Consider the following 17329-nt stretch of genomic DNA (forward strand, 5'->3'; position numbering starts at 1 on the left):
AAAGTGATCTGAGTTAGACTGTTATCTCTCACTCTAACAGTTTAGTGAGAATCTAAAAACATGACTTATTGTGGGTAATGTGGTTCTCAGATAATTCAGGCATCTAATATCCAAAAGCTGGTAATAGTTACAAGAATCATAAAGACATTTACTAGACAAGACTAGGAGAAACCTAAGAGATTACTTAGGTCATCCAATAGGGAAGAGTTGGTGTGATTTGCCCCCTATCACACAGTTTGAGGGAGAGAAACTCAGATTTTACACCCTGTTCATAATAAATCCTTGTTGAATTGAGGGGGAGGAGCTAAAGAAGAGGTAAAGAAGAACAAACCTACTAGAGAAATTTATGACCATCTATTTTTACCATTCTGGTAGAACTGGGCCCAGTGTCAAGATATCAGTTATTAAATTAAGCACCTACTAAATGCTTTTACCCTTTTTAAAAAACTCACAAACAACTGTAGCATAGATGATGCTAAGTGGATTAGGATGATCTTAACAGAAACAGAGAGGAAGAGATGGATGAAACACACAAAGGAAGGACAGGCAAAACTTGATTAGATATGTGGGACAAATATTTTCCTAAAGTTCTTACTCATTTGCTACCAGTATTAGTTAGCAATTAAAAGCAATATATCTCTGGTAGTTCTGTAAAGTAAAAAGCAGCTCTTGTGGTTACTACCTTGGTTTTAAAAAACTGGGCACCCCCAAATAGGCAAAGAACTCAAATTGACAGTTCTCCAAAGAAGATATACAAATGGCTGGTAAACACAAGAAACGATGCTCAACATCGCTAATATTAGGGAAATGCAAATCAGAACCACACACACACAAATCAGAACCACAAGATACCACTTTACAACCATCAGGATGGCTACTATCAAAAAAACCAGAAAATAAGTGTTGGCCAGGATAGAGAAACTGGAACTCTTGTGCTGGTGGGACTGTAAAATGGTACAGCTGCTATGGAAATAGTTTGGCAGTTCCTCAAAAAATTAAACCTAGAATGAACATATAATCCAGTAATCCCACTTATGAATATATACCCAAAAGAACTGAAAGTAGGGACACAAACAGATATTTGTACACCCATGTTCATAACAGCAGTATTCACAATAGCCAAAAGGTGAAAGCAATGCAAGTGTCTGTGGACAGAGGAATAAGTAATAAATTTGGTATATACATATACAAGAGAATATTATTCAGCCTTCAAAGGAAAGAAAGTCCACATGCTACAACATGCATAAACCTTGAAGACATTATGCTAAGTGAAATAAGCCAAGCAAAAAAGGACAAATACTATATAATTCCACTCAAATGAGGTGCTTAAAGCAGTCATGCACCCAAGTGTTCATTGCAGTACTATTTACAATAGCCAGGACATGGAAGCAACCTAAATGTCCATCAACAAAGGAATGGATAAAGAAGATGTGGTACATATATACAGTGCAATATTACTCAGCCATAAAAAGGAACGAAATTGGGTCATTTGTAGAGACATGGATGGACCTAGGGACTGTCATACAGAGTGAAGTAAGTCAGAAAGGGAAAAACAAATATCGTATATTAACACGTATACGTGGAATCTGAATAAACTGGTATAGACGATCTTATTTACAAAGCAGAAATAGAGACACAGACATTTATGTATGGATACCAAGGGGGAAGCGGGGGGGGGGTGGGATGAAGTGGGAGATTGGGATTGACATATATACACTAGTGATACTATGTATAAAATAGATAACTAATGAGAACCTACTGTATAGCACAGGGAACTCTACTCAGTGCTCTGTGGTGACCTAAATGAGAAGGAAATCCAAAAAAGGGGGATATATGTATATGTATAGCTGATTCACCTTGCTGTACAGTAGAAACTAACACAACATTGTAAAGCAACTATACTCCAATAAAAATTAAAAGTATATATATATTATAGAAAAAAAAAAAAAGAAAATAGAAAGGTAGTTGCCAGGGGCTAGGAGGAGGGGTGAACAGGGAGTTACTGTTCAATGGATAGGAAGTTTCAGTTTTGCAAGATGAAAAAAGCTTTGGAGTTGGATGATGGTGATAGTTGTACAACGATGTGAATGTACAGCTGACCCTTGAACAACACGAATTTGAACTGCAAGGGTCCACCTATTCTCAAGTTTTTTTTTTTTCAAGAAATACACACTACAGTACTACACCATCTGCAGTTGGTTGAATCCGTGGATGCGGTACCAGGGCTACAGAATGCTGACTGTACAGTTATAGGTGGACTATGACTAGAGTACATCCCCAATTTACTCAAGGGTTACCTGGACTTAAGTGCCACAGAACTGAATACTTTAAAATGGTTAAAATGGTAAATTTTATGCTATGTATATTTCACAATTAAAAATAAATAAATAAATTTTAAATGGGCACCTACCTATTATATCCTAATTACCTCCCTCTTATGGGTAACCTTATAATCTCTATGGCAGGGGTCTCCAACCCCCAGGCCACAGACCGGTACCAGTCTGCGGCCTGTTAGGAACTGGGCTGCACAGTGGGCAGTGGTGGGCGAGTGAGTGAAGCTTCATCTGCCGCTCCCCATCGCTCGCATTACTGCCTGAACCATCATATCCACCCCCCACACCCCCACCCTGGTCCGTGGAAAAATTGTTTTCCACGAAACCGGTTCCTGGTGCCAAAGAGGTTGGGGACCGCTGCTCTACAGGTTACTTCTCACTTTCAACTTAACCCAAATTTACACCAATGCCCGCAATTTGAATACTACAGTACCCCTAGTACACTTAGGTGTACTAGGTTTAGGTTCACTGGGATCAAAATTCTGGTTGCTGCCAGCATTATTGCTGGTGAGAATTTAAGAAAGATAAAGATATGTAGTTTTATATCAACAGGAAAAGAAAAGAAAGTAACCATGTAGAATTAGCCATATTACTCTCTAAGACCATCTTCCACTATTTTATTTAGCTTACCACATGGTAGTATCCTGAATAGGATTCTCTAACTCATCAGAACAAAACAAGTGCATGAGTTTTAGTATGTAACATTACTAACAGCAGTTACAATATTACAATATTAAAAAAAAACTATTCTAGAAAAAATAAACTATCATTTGATTCCTAATTAAGAACCAGGAATGATACCTCAAAGACTCATGAAGCAACATGATTTGAGGTTCCCTTACAGGACTTTTTTTTTTTTTTTTTACATTAAAAAGTATATTGCTTAATGGATTATTATAAGGCAACCACCCTTGTAACCATCACCCAGGATCAAGAAATAGAAGTTTGCCAGCTATCCCCCAAAACCTTCCATTTGTCCCATCTTGTTCACCCCTTCTTTCTCTCACATAAGTAACCACAATCACGAATAATAGTAATCCCTCGTCCCTTACAGGACTTTTAAAACATTGGATTAAATATGATTTTCAATAGAGCTGAGGGTAAGAGTGTATGTGTGTGGGGAGGAGATAAAATTAGTAAGGCATATAAGACTCAGGAGCCTTGATGTTATGCCAAATTTCTCCCCTAAGTTTGGGCAAATCACATAATCTCACTAAGCTTCATAAAGGTGATAAATAATACTGGCTTGTAAACCAGTGGTAAATTTCTGAATGGAAGATAAAAATATCACTTAGTATATCAGTGCTTCCATTTACTTCTCTCCATAATGGAGATAATAATATTGCCAGCTACAACTACACAAACAGTGTTTAGAGGATTACGGAATATGCTTATGAGATGCTTAGAAATCCTTTGATGAAAGGCAATGGCCAAATTCACATCCCATGTGACTCTTTAGGTACAAACTGAGAAATCTAAAATGATACATTTTCCATTCCATGTATGGGAATGAGCAAAGAAGGGAGAAGAATCTCCTATATCCTTTTGCATTCTCCCTTTCATTCAAGCCTATGCGTTTTTGTGTTCAACACTGACAGAAGTCACATAATAATTCACTATCACAGCATGGGTAAGTGGGATTATCACTCCACTGCATGGAGAAATATGGTCACCACGTGAAAACAACTAAATAAATGATTAATCTTGTTATTCTTCATGATAAAACTAGCCAAAACCTTAACCAGTTATTGGGCAACACGTTTATGGTGTCAAAAGCTGCTTTATCAAAAGATTAATAAAGAATTAGCTAAAGAATTTTTACAGACATAAAAGGGATATATTTGGGAATACTGAACCCAGAAGATATATGGATGGAGGTGAGATGTTCTTTGAGTTGAATAAAATGAGAAATGCCATAAGATCATTTCATTCTTAAATGGGTACTCTCAAAAATGAACATTAATAAAACATTCATTACTATTACCTTCTGTGAGAAACATATACATATGTGTATCATCACACATACATATATAAAGGACATGAATAAGTCTTTCAAAAGATTCTATTAAAAGGGGCTAAACAGGTTTATCAGAATTAAATGTGGTAGATTGGTGATATTTTATATACCTTTTTGTATGTATAATATTTTACAACATGAAAATTAACAATAATAAACTAACATTGATGTCTACCTTTTCTTTGAGATTCCAGCACAGTCATATTTAATTTTTCCCTGACACTGTCCAGATTGCACTAAGGATCTTTCCATTCCATACCTATAATACTTGTGCATGTCCTTCTCATTAAACTTATCCAGTTGAAATAGTCTATTTCCTCCCTAGACTAATGTATTTATATCATTAGCATCTTGTCTGTTAACTGGTAAATTATGAGTTCTAAAAATACTTGTTGAACTATCTCTCCCACTAAAATGCAAACTAGAGAGTGTAACATCGGTTCATATTTGAATCCCCAAAGCCTGACACAGTGATTGGCACAAAGGTGTTATATAAATTAATTTTTTTTTTTTTTTTTACTTAAAACGTCAGTCTTAAATTCAAGAATATATTTAATTCCTTTCATTTTTTATAATCCTTCAATTCTATTTAAGGTGCTTTACATGCAGGTTTCCAAAGGATGTCATATTAACACTGTCTTATCTCTAAGGCAGTCTCTTATATGGATTTGTATTTTATCAGTTCTGGAAAAATCTAAGCCATAATTTCTCCAAATATTGGCTCTCCTTGATTCTACCTTTCCGAGACTCCCTCTAGAAGAAATTTTAGATTTTCTATTCCATTTTCCATATCTCTAAACATCTATTTCTTACCATTGATCTCTATGCTGTCAGGCAATTTCTTCAGGTCTATCTTTAGTTGTGTAATTCTTTCTTTAATTTTGTCTAATTTACTGTTTAATCCATCCATTAGCATTTTTTAAAACAATTTGATGGGTATTTTGGGGAACTTTTAATTTTTATATATTTTTAAAGTTAAAAAATATCCTAGGAATAACAGTTTTTGATATCCTTTACCCAGACTTAATACTTGTTTACATTTTGTCCCAGTTGCTTTATCATTCTCTACAGAAACATACACACACACATATATATACAATGCAAAATCTTTTTTATGATCCACTGAAAATAAGTTGGAGACACTGTATACCTTTATCCATAAATATTTCTGTGTGTTTTTCTAAGAACAAGGATATTCTCTTACATAATCACAATACAATCATCAAAATCAGGAAAATTTTCTGAAATATAATTGAAATATAACATTAATTTCAGATGTACAACATGATTCAATATATGTATATATTGTGAAATGATCATCATAGTAAGTCTAGTTAAAATCCATCACCACACATAGTTACGATTTTTTCTCTTGTGATAAGAACTTTTGAGATCTAATCTCTTAGCAACTTTCAAACATACAATATAGTATTATTAACTATAGTAACCCTGCTGTACATTACATCCCCAGGACTTAATTTATTTCATAACTAGAAGTTTGTACCTTTTGACCACCTTCCTGCAATTCCTCCCTCCCTATCCCCCACCTCTGGTAAACAGTCTGATCTCCTTTTCTATGAGTTTGTTCTTTTTAAAGATTCCAAATGTAAGCGAGATCATATGGTATTCACCTTTTACTTTCCGACTTATTTCATTTAGCATAATGCCCTCAAGGTCCACCCATATTGCAAATGAAAGGATTTTCTTCTTTGTTATAGCTGAATAATATTCCATTGTGTATATATATATATATATATATATATATATATATATATATATATATATATATATATATATATCACATTTTCTTTATCCATTCATCCATTGGTGGATATTTGGCTATTGTAAATAATACTGTAATGAACATGGGAGTGCATGTATCTTTTGTAGTTAATGTTTTGATTTCCTTCAGATAAATACCCAGAAGTGGAGTTGCTGGATCATATAGAAGTTCTGTATTTTGAGGAACCTCCTTATTGTTTTCCATAGTGGCTGCATCCGTTTACATTCCCACCAACAGTGCACAGGGTTCCCCTTTCTCCACATCCTTACCAGAACTTGCTATCTCGTCTTTTTGATAAGAGCCATTCTAACAGGTGTGACGTGACATCTCATTGTGGTTTTGATTTGCATTTCCTTGCTGATTAGTGACGTTGAGCACCTTTTCACGTACCTGTTAGCCATCTGTATGTCTTCTCTGGAAAAAATGTCTATTCAGGTCCTCTGCCCATTTTTTTTTTTAACATCTTTATTGGAGTATAATTGCTTTACAATGGTGTGTTAGTTTCTGCTTTATAACAAAGTGAATCAGCTATACATATACATATATCTCCATATCTCTTCCCTCTTGCATCTCCCTCCCTCCCACCCTCCCTATCCCACCCCTCTAGGTGGTCACAAAGCACCGAGCTGATCTCCCTGTGCTATGCGGCTGCTTCCCACTAGCTATCTGTTTTACATTTGGTAGTGTATATATGTCCATGCCACTCTCTCACTTTGTCCCAGCTTACCCTTCCCCCTCCCTGTGTCCTCAGGTCCATTCTCTAGTAGCTCTGCGTCTTTATTCCCGTCTTGCCCCTAGGTTCTTCATGACCATTTTTTTTTTTTTTAGATTCCATATATATGCGTTAGCATACGGTATTTGTTTTTCTCTTTCTGACTTACTTCACACTGTATGACAGACTCTAGGTCCATCCACCTCACTACAAATAACTCAATTTCATTTCTTTTTATGGCTGAGTAATATTCCATTGTATATATGTGCCACATCTTCTTTATCCATTCATCTGTCGATGGACACTTAGGTTGCTTCCATGTCCTGGCTATTGTAAATAGAGCTGCAATGAACATTCTGGTACATGACTCTTTTTGAATTATGGTTTTCTCCAGGTATATGCCCAGTAGTGGGATTGCTGGGTCGTATGGTAGTTCTATTTTTAGTTTTTTAAGGAACCTCCATACTGTTCACCATAGTGGCTGTATCAATTTACCTTCCCACCAACAGTGCAAGAGGGTTCCCTTTCCACACCCTCTCCAGCATTTATTGTTTGTAGATTTTTTGATGATGGCCATTCTGACCAGTGTGAGATGATATCTCATTGTAGTTTTGATTTGCATTTCTCTAATGATGAATGATGTTGAGCATTTTTTCATGTGTTTGTTGGCAATCTGTATATCTTCTTTGGATAACTGTCTATTTAGGTCTTCTGCCCATTTTTGGATTGGGTTGTTTGTTTTTTTGATATTGAGCTGCATGAGCTGCTTGTAAATTTTGGAGATTAAACTGACAAAGGATTAATCTCCAAAATTTACAAGCAGCTAGCTCTGCCCAGTTTTTAAATCGGATTGCTTGGGGGTTTTTTTGCTATTGAGTTGTATGAGTTCTTTGTATATTAATCCCTTATCAGATACACGATTTGCAATTACTTTCTCCCATTCTGTAGACTGCCTTTTCATTTTGTTGATTTCCTTTGCTGTGCAGAAGCTTTTTGCTTTGATGTAGTCCCACTTATTTTTGTTGTTATTGCCTTTGCTTTTGCTGTCAGATCCAAAAAATCATTGCCAAGACCAATGTTAAGGAGCTTATGGCTTATGTTTTCTTCAAGAGGTTTATGATCTTAGGTATTACCTTCAAGTCTTTAATCCATTTTGAGTTGATTTTTTGTGTATGGTGTAAGATAGGGGTCCAATTTCATTCTTTTACATCGGCCTGTCAGTTTTCCCAACACTATTGAAGAGACTGTCCTTCATATTGTATTGTATATCCTTGGCTTCTTTGTTGTAAATTAATTGACAATATATGTGTGAGTTTATTTTTGGAGTCACTATTCTGTTCCATTGATCTATGTGCCTGTTTTTATGCCAATACCATACTGTTTTGATTTTTATACTTTGTAATATAGTTTGAAATCAGCACGATGCTTTCAAACTTTGCTTTGCTCTTTCTCAAGATTGCTTTGGCTATGCAGGGTCTTTTGTAGTTCCATACAAATTTTAGGATTGTTTGTTCTATTTCTGTGAAAAATACCATTGGAATTTTGATAAGGACTGCATTGAATCTGTAGACTGCTTTGGGTAGTATGGACATTTTAATGATGTTAATCCTTCCAATCCATGAGAATGGAATATATTTGTGTTTATTTCTGTCTTCATTTTCTTTTATCAATGTCTTATAGTCTTCAGTGTACAGGTCTTTTACCTCCTTGGTTAAATTTATTCCTAGGAATGTTATTCTTTTTTGATGCAATTGTAAACAGAATTATTTTCTTAATTTGTTTTTCTGGTAGTTCGTTACTAGTGTAGAGAAATGCAACTGATTTTTGCATACTGATCGAAATGAGGAAATTTATCATTGATACAATACTATTATCAAGAGCCCATATTCAACTTTTACAACTTGCTCCAAAAATGCTCCTTATAGCCAATCCCCCCTCCCTCCCCCACCGCCAAGTCTAGGATCCAATCCTGGATCACTCATTGCATTTTATTGTCCCATCTCTTTAGTCCCCCTTACCTAGAACAGCTCCTCCTCAACCTTTCTTTTGCTTGACCTTGACATTTTTCAAGAGCACAGTCTAGTTATCTTTGTAGAATATCTGTCAATTTGGGTTTATCTGACATTTTCCCATGATGAGGCTATGTGGGTTTTTTGCCATAAGTATTACAAAAATGATGCTGTATCCTTTTGAGAGCATGATAACTTGAGGCACATGATGTTGGTTTCGCACAATATCAGTGAGATATGTATTTTGATCATTGATTAAGATGTTATCTGCCAGTTTTCTCCAATGTAATACATAAGAAATCTTATATGTAAATATCTTGTTTCCTATCAAACTTTGTCTTAATACTTTTAAAGAACCATTGATGATTTTTTAATCCTATCATATTTATATTTATTAATTAGCATTCCACTCCAAGGAATAGCTTTCCTTTCTCTCCTCTTTATTCATTTATTTATATCACTACAGAATCATGGAATTTTATTTAATCCAATGGATTATAATCAATTCCTACCATTTATGTTGATGCTTAATTGTCCCAGATTTGGCAATTGGATCATTCCCCTTCCACACTACCTCCAATGTACCTCATGTACCTGTAATTCTTTGAGCACTTCATTATATTTCCTTATTTGCGCATGCACACTCACTCACACAAAATGTTCTCTGCTCCAGCATTGGAATTAGCTTCTGCTTTAAAGAAACTTGGTTCTTTTTAGTGGACAATGGCATTTATAAATCAAAATCTCGGCACTAGGTGTGTTCATTGCTACTTATGTCATTGCTTAAAGGCAATGGACAGAGCTAGAACAGAAAACACACACACATACTTTTCTATCTACCTGGATTTTTATACATATATTTAAAAATCCATGATTTCATATTGATACCTCCAATGGAAAGGCAACATATTTTAAATCCCTCAGCCTACAGTGAAAACCTAGCTCACATTATTTGCAATAAACTTATTCTCTCAAGCCTAGAGCACACAGAAACTAGTTGAAGAAGTGCTAACCCATACTTCTGTGCAAAGCAAATCTATTTACTAAGATTCATTATTCACCTAGTATTCTCAAAATGTAAAATGAATACACAGTTGACTCTTGAACAATGTGGGGGGTTACGGGTGCTGAACCCCCTGCAGTCAAAAACCCATGTATAGGGACTTCCCTGGCAGTCGAGTGGTTAGGACTTCGCCTTCCAGTGTGGGGCCGGGGGTGGGGGGAGCGGAGGGCAGCGGGGCGGGTTCAATCCCTAGTTGGGAAGCTAGGATCCCACATGTCTCGTGGCCAAAAGGCCAAAACATAAAACAGAAGCAATATTGTAACAAATTCAATAAAGACTTTAAAAATGGTCCACATCAAAAAAAAAAAAATCCATGTATAACTTTATACTCGGTCTTCTATATCTTTGGTTCCACATCCACAGATTCAACCAACCATAGATTATGCAGTACTGTAGTACACATTTATTGAAAAGAATGGGCATGTAAGTGAACCTTCACAGTTCAAATCCATGTTCTTCAAGGGTCAACTGTACAGCTATTTTACTGGGTGTTATATAGTGTTTCAATTTAATTTTAACTTGTACTTCCCTGATGTCTAACAAAATGCTTATTTGCCATTCACGTAACTTCTTTTATTAAGTATTGGATCAAGTCTTTGGACCATTATTTTAATAAGGTTTTCATCTTTTTACTGTTGAGTTGTAAGAGTTCTTTATATATATATATATATATTTTTTTTTTTTTTTTTTTTTTTTCTCCGCGCAGCATGTGGGATCTTAGTTCCCTGACCAGGGATCGAACCCGTGCCCCCTGCAGTGGAAGCACAGAGTCTTAATCACTGGACCACCAGGGAAGTCCCAAGAGTTCTTTATATGTTCTAAATTTATATTTACAATATATAAATTAGATGTAGTCTGATTTATCAATTTTATTCCTTTACAGTTGCTTTATGTACCTCGCCTAAAATTTTATCTACCCCATGTTGTAACAATATTCTCATGTATTTCCTTCCAGAAACTTTACTGTTTATATTTAAGACTATGCTACATCTCAAATTAAGTTTTGTATATGGTATACGGTGGAAGTCAAGGTTGTTTGGTTTGTTTTTCCACATGGTGTTCCAGAACCAGTTGGAAAGATTTCTCTTTCCACAACTGAATTACTTCGGTACTTGGTTTGGTTCTACTTCTGGGCTTTTTATTCTTTTCCATTTTATCTATTTGCCATTATGCCCAAACCACATTGATTTCATTGCCACTTTATACAGTATAGTTAAGTCTAGGTAGTGTACATACTCTGTACACACACTAAGTCTAGTTAGTCTATGTACTCCAACTTCATTCTTCTTTTTTAAGATTGTTTGGACTACTGTAAGTCCTCAGCCTTTTTATAAAATTTTTGAAATCAGTTTTTCTATTTCTTTAAAATGTTTGCCAGGATTGACAGGAATTGCATTGAATCTAAAGATCAATTGGAGGGCTTCCCTCGTGGCTCAGTGGTTAAGGATCTGCCTGCCATTGCAGGGGACACAGGTTCAAGCCCTGGTCCAGGAAGATCCCACATGCTGCAGAGCAACTAAGCCCGTGCGCTACAACTACTGAGCCTGCACTCTAGAGCCCGCGAGCCACAACTACTGAGCCCACGTGCCACAACAACTGAAGCCCGTGTGCCTAGAGCCCATGCTCTGCAACAAGAGAAGCCATTACAATGAGGAGCCCGCGCACCGCAACGAAGAGTAGTCCCCACTCACGGCAAGTAGAGAAAGCCCACAAGCATCAACAAAGACCCAATGCAGCCAAAAATAAATAAATAAAATAAATAAATTTATTAAAAAAATAAATAAAGATCAATTGGAGAGAACCAACATTTTAATATAGAGTCTTCCAATCCATACATGCCCCTATTTATTTAAATCTTTATGTTCTCTAAGCAACATTTTGTAATTTTCACAGTAGAAATCTTCCATGTCTTCTGTTGAACTTATTATATTTTTTTTACATAATTATAAATGGAAAAACTTAAGCTTCATTTTCCAGGTGTTTATTGCTAACATGTAGAAATAGAATTGATTTTTGTACACTGACTTTGTGCTCTGCATCTTTGCTAAATAGTTCTAATAATTGTTTTGCAGCTTCCTTAGGATTTTCTATGTTCATGATCATATCATCAGCGGATCATCAATTTTACTTTCTCCTTTCCAACATTTATGCATTTCCTTTTTTTTTTAGTGCTTTGTTGAATAGAAGTTGTGAGTGGGCACATTCTTGCCTTGTTCCTAATCTTAGAAAAAGCGTTCAATACTGAGTATGATATTTGTAGGTTTTTCATAGGAAGGAGTTCCCTTCTATCCTAGTTTGCTAAGTTTTTATTTTATCATAAATGGGTGTGTTCTTCATAGAACTATTAATATGATCTTCTATAGTATGTACCTATCTATGTATTCACCTATCTATCAATAAATTCATCCAACCAGTAGTCTTTTATTGGTCACTTATATGCCAAGTACCAATATTAGCAAAAAAAAAAAAACCCAACAAAGGTCAATGTTTCCATCTAACAGAGCCTGTACTCTCCTAGCTTGCCTCTTCCCATAGCGTTTCTTTCCCAACTCTGTAGAGCCACAATCACAGTTTAAGACAAATCTTATTCTAAAGCACATCTCCAGCAACAAGCTGGTATCTTCAAGATTCTTCAGTTCAGACACTGCCAGGAAAACTTTGGGGCAACCAGGTCCTGAGGCTGTTGTGTTCCATCACTGTCATGACCCCAGAGTCCTCACTCACCAGAAAGCTCAACCTTCAGCTGGCACAGCTGAGAAATGACAGGTTCAATGGGAACTGTCTTTTTCCTGAAATGCTGTAGATCAGTTACAGCAAACAGAACAGTGATCATCAAGGAAAACTGTCACTTTGGACTCCTTTTTGACCAGAGCAGTTATGTAGAAGCAGCTGCATCTTCGATTAGGACCATCCTTTATTCTCCTTTTAAAAACAATAATTGATTTTCAAATATTGAAAAAACTGCATTCTTGGGATAAATCCTACTTGGACATGATGTATTGTCTCTTTTACAGCTGCTGAATTAGATTTGCTAATCTTCTGCTGAGGATTTTTGATTCTATGTTCATGAAATACATTGGTCAGCAATGTTCTTATAATTCTTTTATTGTATTTTGGTATCCAGTTAGGGTGGTATCAGTGTTACGAGGATTAAATGAGTTGGGATATATACATATATACATATAAACATATATATATGTCAATCTATATATATTTAAATCCAGTCTGATATTCTGTACCTTTTCGTTGGTGTCTTTATTGCACTTAAACTTAATGTAATCATTATACAGTTGGGTCTACATTTTGCTACTTGTTTTCTATCTGTCTCATTTGTTTTTTAGTCCTCTGATCTTCCTTTCCTGCCTTCTTCTGATTAAACATTTTTCAGTATACCACTTCAATTCCTCTGTTGTTTTTTATGTATTTTTTGGGTTATGTATTATTTTTCTTTGTATTTTTTATTAGTTACTCTGGGGCATTACAATATGTCTTTTTAACACATCACAGTTCATTTAGAGTTAATACAATACTACTTTACATAAATGTAAGAATCTTACAATGTTACTGTCCATTTCCTCTGTCCTTTGTGCTATACTGTTATACATATACATACACATGTTATAAAACCCACAGTAAGTGTTATAATTTTTGCTTTAAACACTCACATCTATTCAAGAAGTTACAAGCAAAAAATATATACAGTTGACCCTTGAACAACATGCGTTTGAACTGTGCTGGTCTAGTTATACACAGATTTTTTTTCAATAAATATACAGTCAACCCTCCATATTCATGGGTTTCACATCAGTGGATCAAGATTTCCATCCATGGTTGGTTGACTCTGTGGAGAGAAAACCCTTGGATACGGAGGGCCAACTGTTTTCATTGTACTACACCATTTTATATAAGGGACTTGAGCATAAAATCTGTGTGATTTTAGTATAAGTGGGGCCTCCTGGAACCAATCCTCCACAGATACTGATGGACAACTATAGTCTTTTATATCTTATCACATATATACCATTCCCAGTATTCTTCAAATAGATGTAAATTTGTACTTGATATCATTTCCCTTCAGCTCAAATAACTTTTTTTAGCATTTCTTCTATGCAGGTCTGCTGGTGACAAATATTCTGTTTTTATCTGATAATATCATTATTTTACCTTCATTTTGAAGGATAGTGTCTACATATAGAATTCTGGGTTGAGGTGTTTTTCCTTTTAGCACTTTAAAATGTCATTCTACTGTCTTCTGACCTCCATGGTTTTTTTATGAGAAGTCAGCTTTCATTTGAATAGTTTCCCCTACAGGTAAAGCATCAATTTTCTCTGGCTGCTTTGAAGATTTTTGCTTCATTTTTAATTTTTATCAGTTTGACTATGGCATGTATATGTACATGTGCATGGACAAACACATACATATTTTTCATCTCAACTGGAGTTTGCTGAGCTTCTTGGATCTGTACTTTATGTTTTTCAGTGAAAGTGAGAAATTTAGGAGCCATTATTTCTTAAAATACATATATTTTAAATTTCATTCCCATTCTCTTCTGTTTCTAGGACTCTACTTACATATATTAGACCACTTGATATTGTCCCAGAAGTCACTAAGGCTCTGTATTTTATTTTTTCAATTAGATCATTTCTATTATTCTATCTTCAAGTTCTTTTCTTGCGCTATAAAGCCCACACAGTAAATATTTTCATTCTAGGTATTGTACATTTCAAATACAGAATTTCCATTGCATCTTTTTCTCTTCTGAGATTCCCCATGTGTCCTTTCATTATGACCATTTTTTTCCCTTTAAGTTCTTGAACATATTTATAGTAGGTGCTTTAAAGTCTTTGTCTGCTAATTCTAAAATCTAAGTCATCTTGGGGTCAATTTCAATTGACTCTCTCTCAACGAGTCATATTTTGTTTCTTTGCTTGTCTGGTATTATTTTATTGCATCTTGTACATTGTAGACGATATGACATCGAGACTCTGAATTCTGCTTTCTTACTCTTAACAGTGTTGTTTTGTTCTAGCAGGCATTTAACTTGAACAAACTCAAACTATAAAATCTGTCTCCCCAGTGATGGACAGCAGCTGAAATCACTGTTCAATTCTTTCAGCATCCCAGCTGTTGCTTCCTGCCAGGCTTCATGGAGAATCCCTAATCCATGTGCAGTTAAGGGATCCATCAAGGATTCTGGCAGTTTATAACCAGATTTTGGGGCTACCCTCTTTTTAGGATTTTCCCTTTACTTGCCAGCAATTCTGGTAATCCCAAGCTCTTAACCCAACTCTTCAAACAAGTAAAACTGGAGCTTTCTCGTTGAGTTCTAGCTGTCCTACATCATATGGACTGCCCTTGGATAAAACAATATAAATGCAAACTTTGCACATTGTAGTTCCCTTCTTTCAAGGGTCAACTCCCCTCCAATTTCTACCTAGTATGGTTGCTTTCCAGTGCCTTCAAGAAGTTACTTTTAATATTCTGCCCAGAGTTTAAAAGTGTTATCTATGGAAGGTTCAGTTCAACACAATCTACTGTAACATTGAAGTCCATCTACTGAGCTTTTATTTCAACAATTATATATTTTTTGTTTCTAAACATTTTAATCATCCTAGTTCAAAATTTGCCTGGTCATTTTGGGTAGTCTCATTACTTGCTAATTTTTGTGATTCAACTTTTTATTTAAGTATTCTGTTCAATTATTTCATATTGTATCTCCGATAATTCCATTTTGTAAAGTCTTTGGGATCTAAATCCGTTGATTACTATGTGTTTTAACTTTCACTCATGGTAGTTTGTTTCCTTTTATGTTTGTTTATCTAGATTTTGGATATTTGGTTGATCTTAACCTGTGAAAAAAGTAGGGGCCTAAATTGAGGATGCTTCCTCCAAAGATGTACATTTAATTTCATTACTAGCCAAGGGATCCATACCAACTAGGGATCATTTTAGCTCCCTTCCCAGCTTAAATGTAGTCTCAAGTTTAACTTCCTTACCTTGCCTATAGCCCAAGGCTTAGTCTATCAAGCACAACATGGATATCAGTATTTATATTCAGGGCAATCTGCCTTTCATCTGTGCTTACTGATTACAGATCTGGTTTTGGCTATTTTTGTTTCACCCCTTGAGATTTAACTTCCTCCAAGTCCAAGGATGCAATAAAAAATATGATTTATGCAGGGTCAAGTTGCTTTTGACTGATAGAGTCTGAGAGATTCTTGTCTGCCATATGAGGGGAGTCCCTCATGTCACTATTACAAGGCTGTACTATAGCTTCCTCATTTCTGTCCTTACTTTTTTTGCTGACTTTTACAAGCAGGAAAGAATTGTATTTAAAATTCATGTTTTTCATACTTAAAGCAAGTACTAACAACTTCAGTCTTCTTTTAAAATGTACTATACTTTTAAAGTAAATGAATTAATAGAACTTTGAATATCTACTATGATTCAACGGGTGTTTATTAAATGGTTAACTTTTACTTAACCTGACACATCATTTCACCCCCCACAACAATAAAAATCATTGTACTTGGCGCTATCACCAGCATGACTACAAACCCAAATAGGTGCAATAAAATAGCTTATCAGACCCAGAATATTCTTATATTCATTTTCTTTTATCAAGGAAAATAAAGCGTATTTTAAAGTTCTCTCAGAAAACTCAGATTTTTATGAATACATCATCAGAATGGACCCCACAGAAATACTGTTAACCGTTTCCTCCAACACTAAAGCTATTCCAACTTTATAACCTTAATTCAGTCTATAGCTTGGAACAGAATAAAATTAACTCTTACAGGAATAGATGGAATGTCCTTGGCTGAATTAGCATGATAATTCACACTAATTAGAAAGATTAAGCAAGTGATACTAGGAACCTTTATAAAGGAAAAAATATAAGGGGGGAAAAAGCACTAGAAGGGGATTTGATTATTTACAGAAAGAGCTATTACAAAAGTATGTTTGACTTTAGTATTATGTAAATATAAACATGGTGTGAAATTTATCTATAAAGATGAAATATCTTACAAGCAGCAACTTTATAATTCAATTACTATTTAATGAGTAACTATACTAATCCATGAACTCACTGAGTAACAATCTAAGGGTCACAAAGCTGGTAAAGTAGCAGAACCAAGATTCAAACCCTGGTTTGTCTCATTTCAAAGTCTTCAAATCCAAAAAATAAAAATAAAATAAAATTTTAAATCAAGGTTTCAACCTAGATACAGAAATGATGATGCCACTAATTTTATAATGTACACAGAGGAGGAGCAAATTTGAAAGGGATGATGATTAGCCTAATGAAACCAGGAATAGCATTTATCCAATTCATTTGTTTTCCCAGTTCCAAGATAGCATCTGCCTTATAGAAACAAAGAGAAGGCAGAGAAAACTATACTTATTGAGA

General features: G+C 35.1%; 1 protein-coding gene and 1 non-coding gene across 5 annotated transcripts in view; both read right to left on the bottom strand.

Annotated features, from left to right (window-relative positions):
- ITGB3BP (integrin subunit beta 3 binding protein) overlaps positions 1 to 17329 on the bottom strand; it is an 88658-nt gene that overhangs the window by 69092 nt on the left and 2237 nt on the right. The window lies entirely within an intron of this gene.
- LOC137763183 (small nucleolar RNA SNORA16B/SNORA16A family) lies at positions 12694 to 12829 on the bottom strand. Its single transcript, XR_011073743.1, has one exon. It is a non-coding gene; the product is annotated as a small nucleolar RNA SNORA16B/SNORA16A family (small nucleolar RNA).

Source organism: Eschrichtius robustus, chromosome 3 (genome assembly GCF_028021215.1).
Source record: "Eschrichtius robustus isolate mEscRob2 chromosome 3, mEscRob2.pri, whole genome shotgun sequence".
NCBI classification, from domain to species: Eukaryota; Metazoa; Chordata; class Mammalia; order Artiodactyla; family Eschrichtiidae; genus Eschrichtius; species Eschrichtius robustus.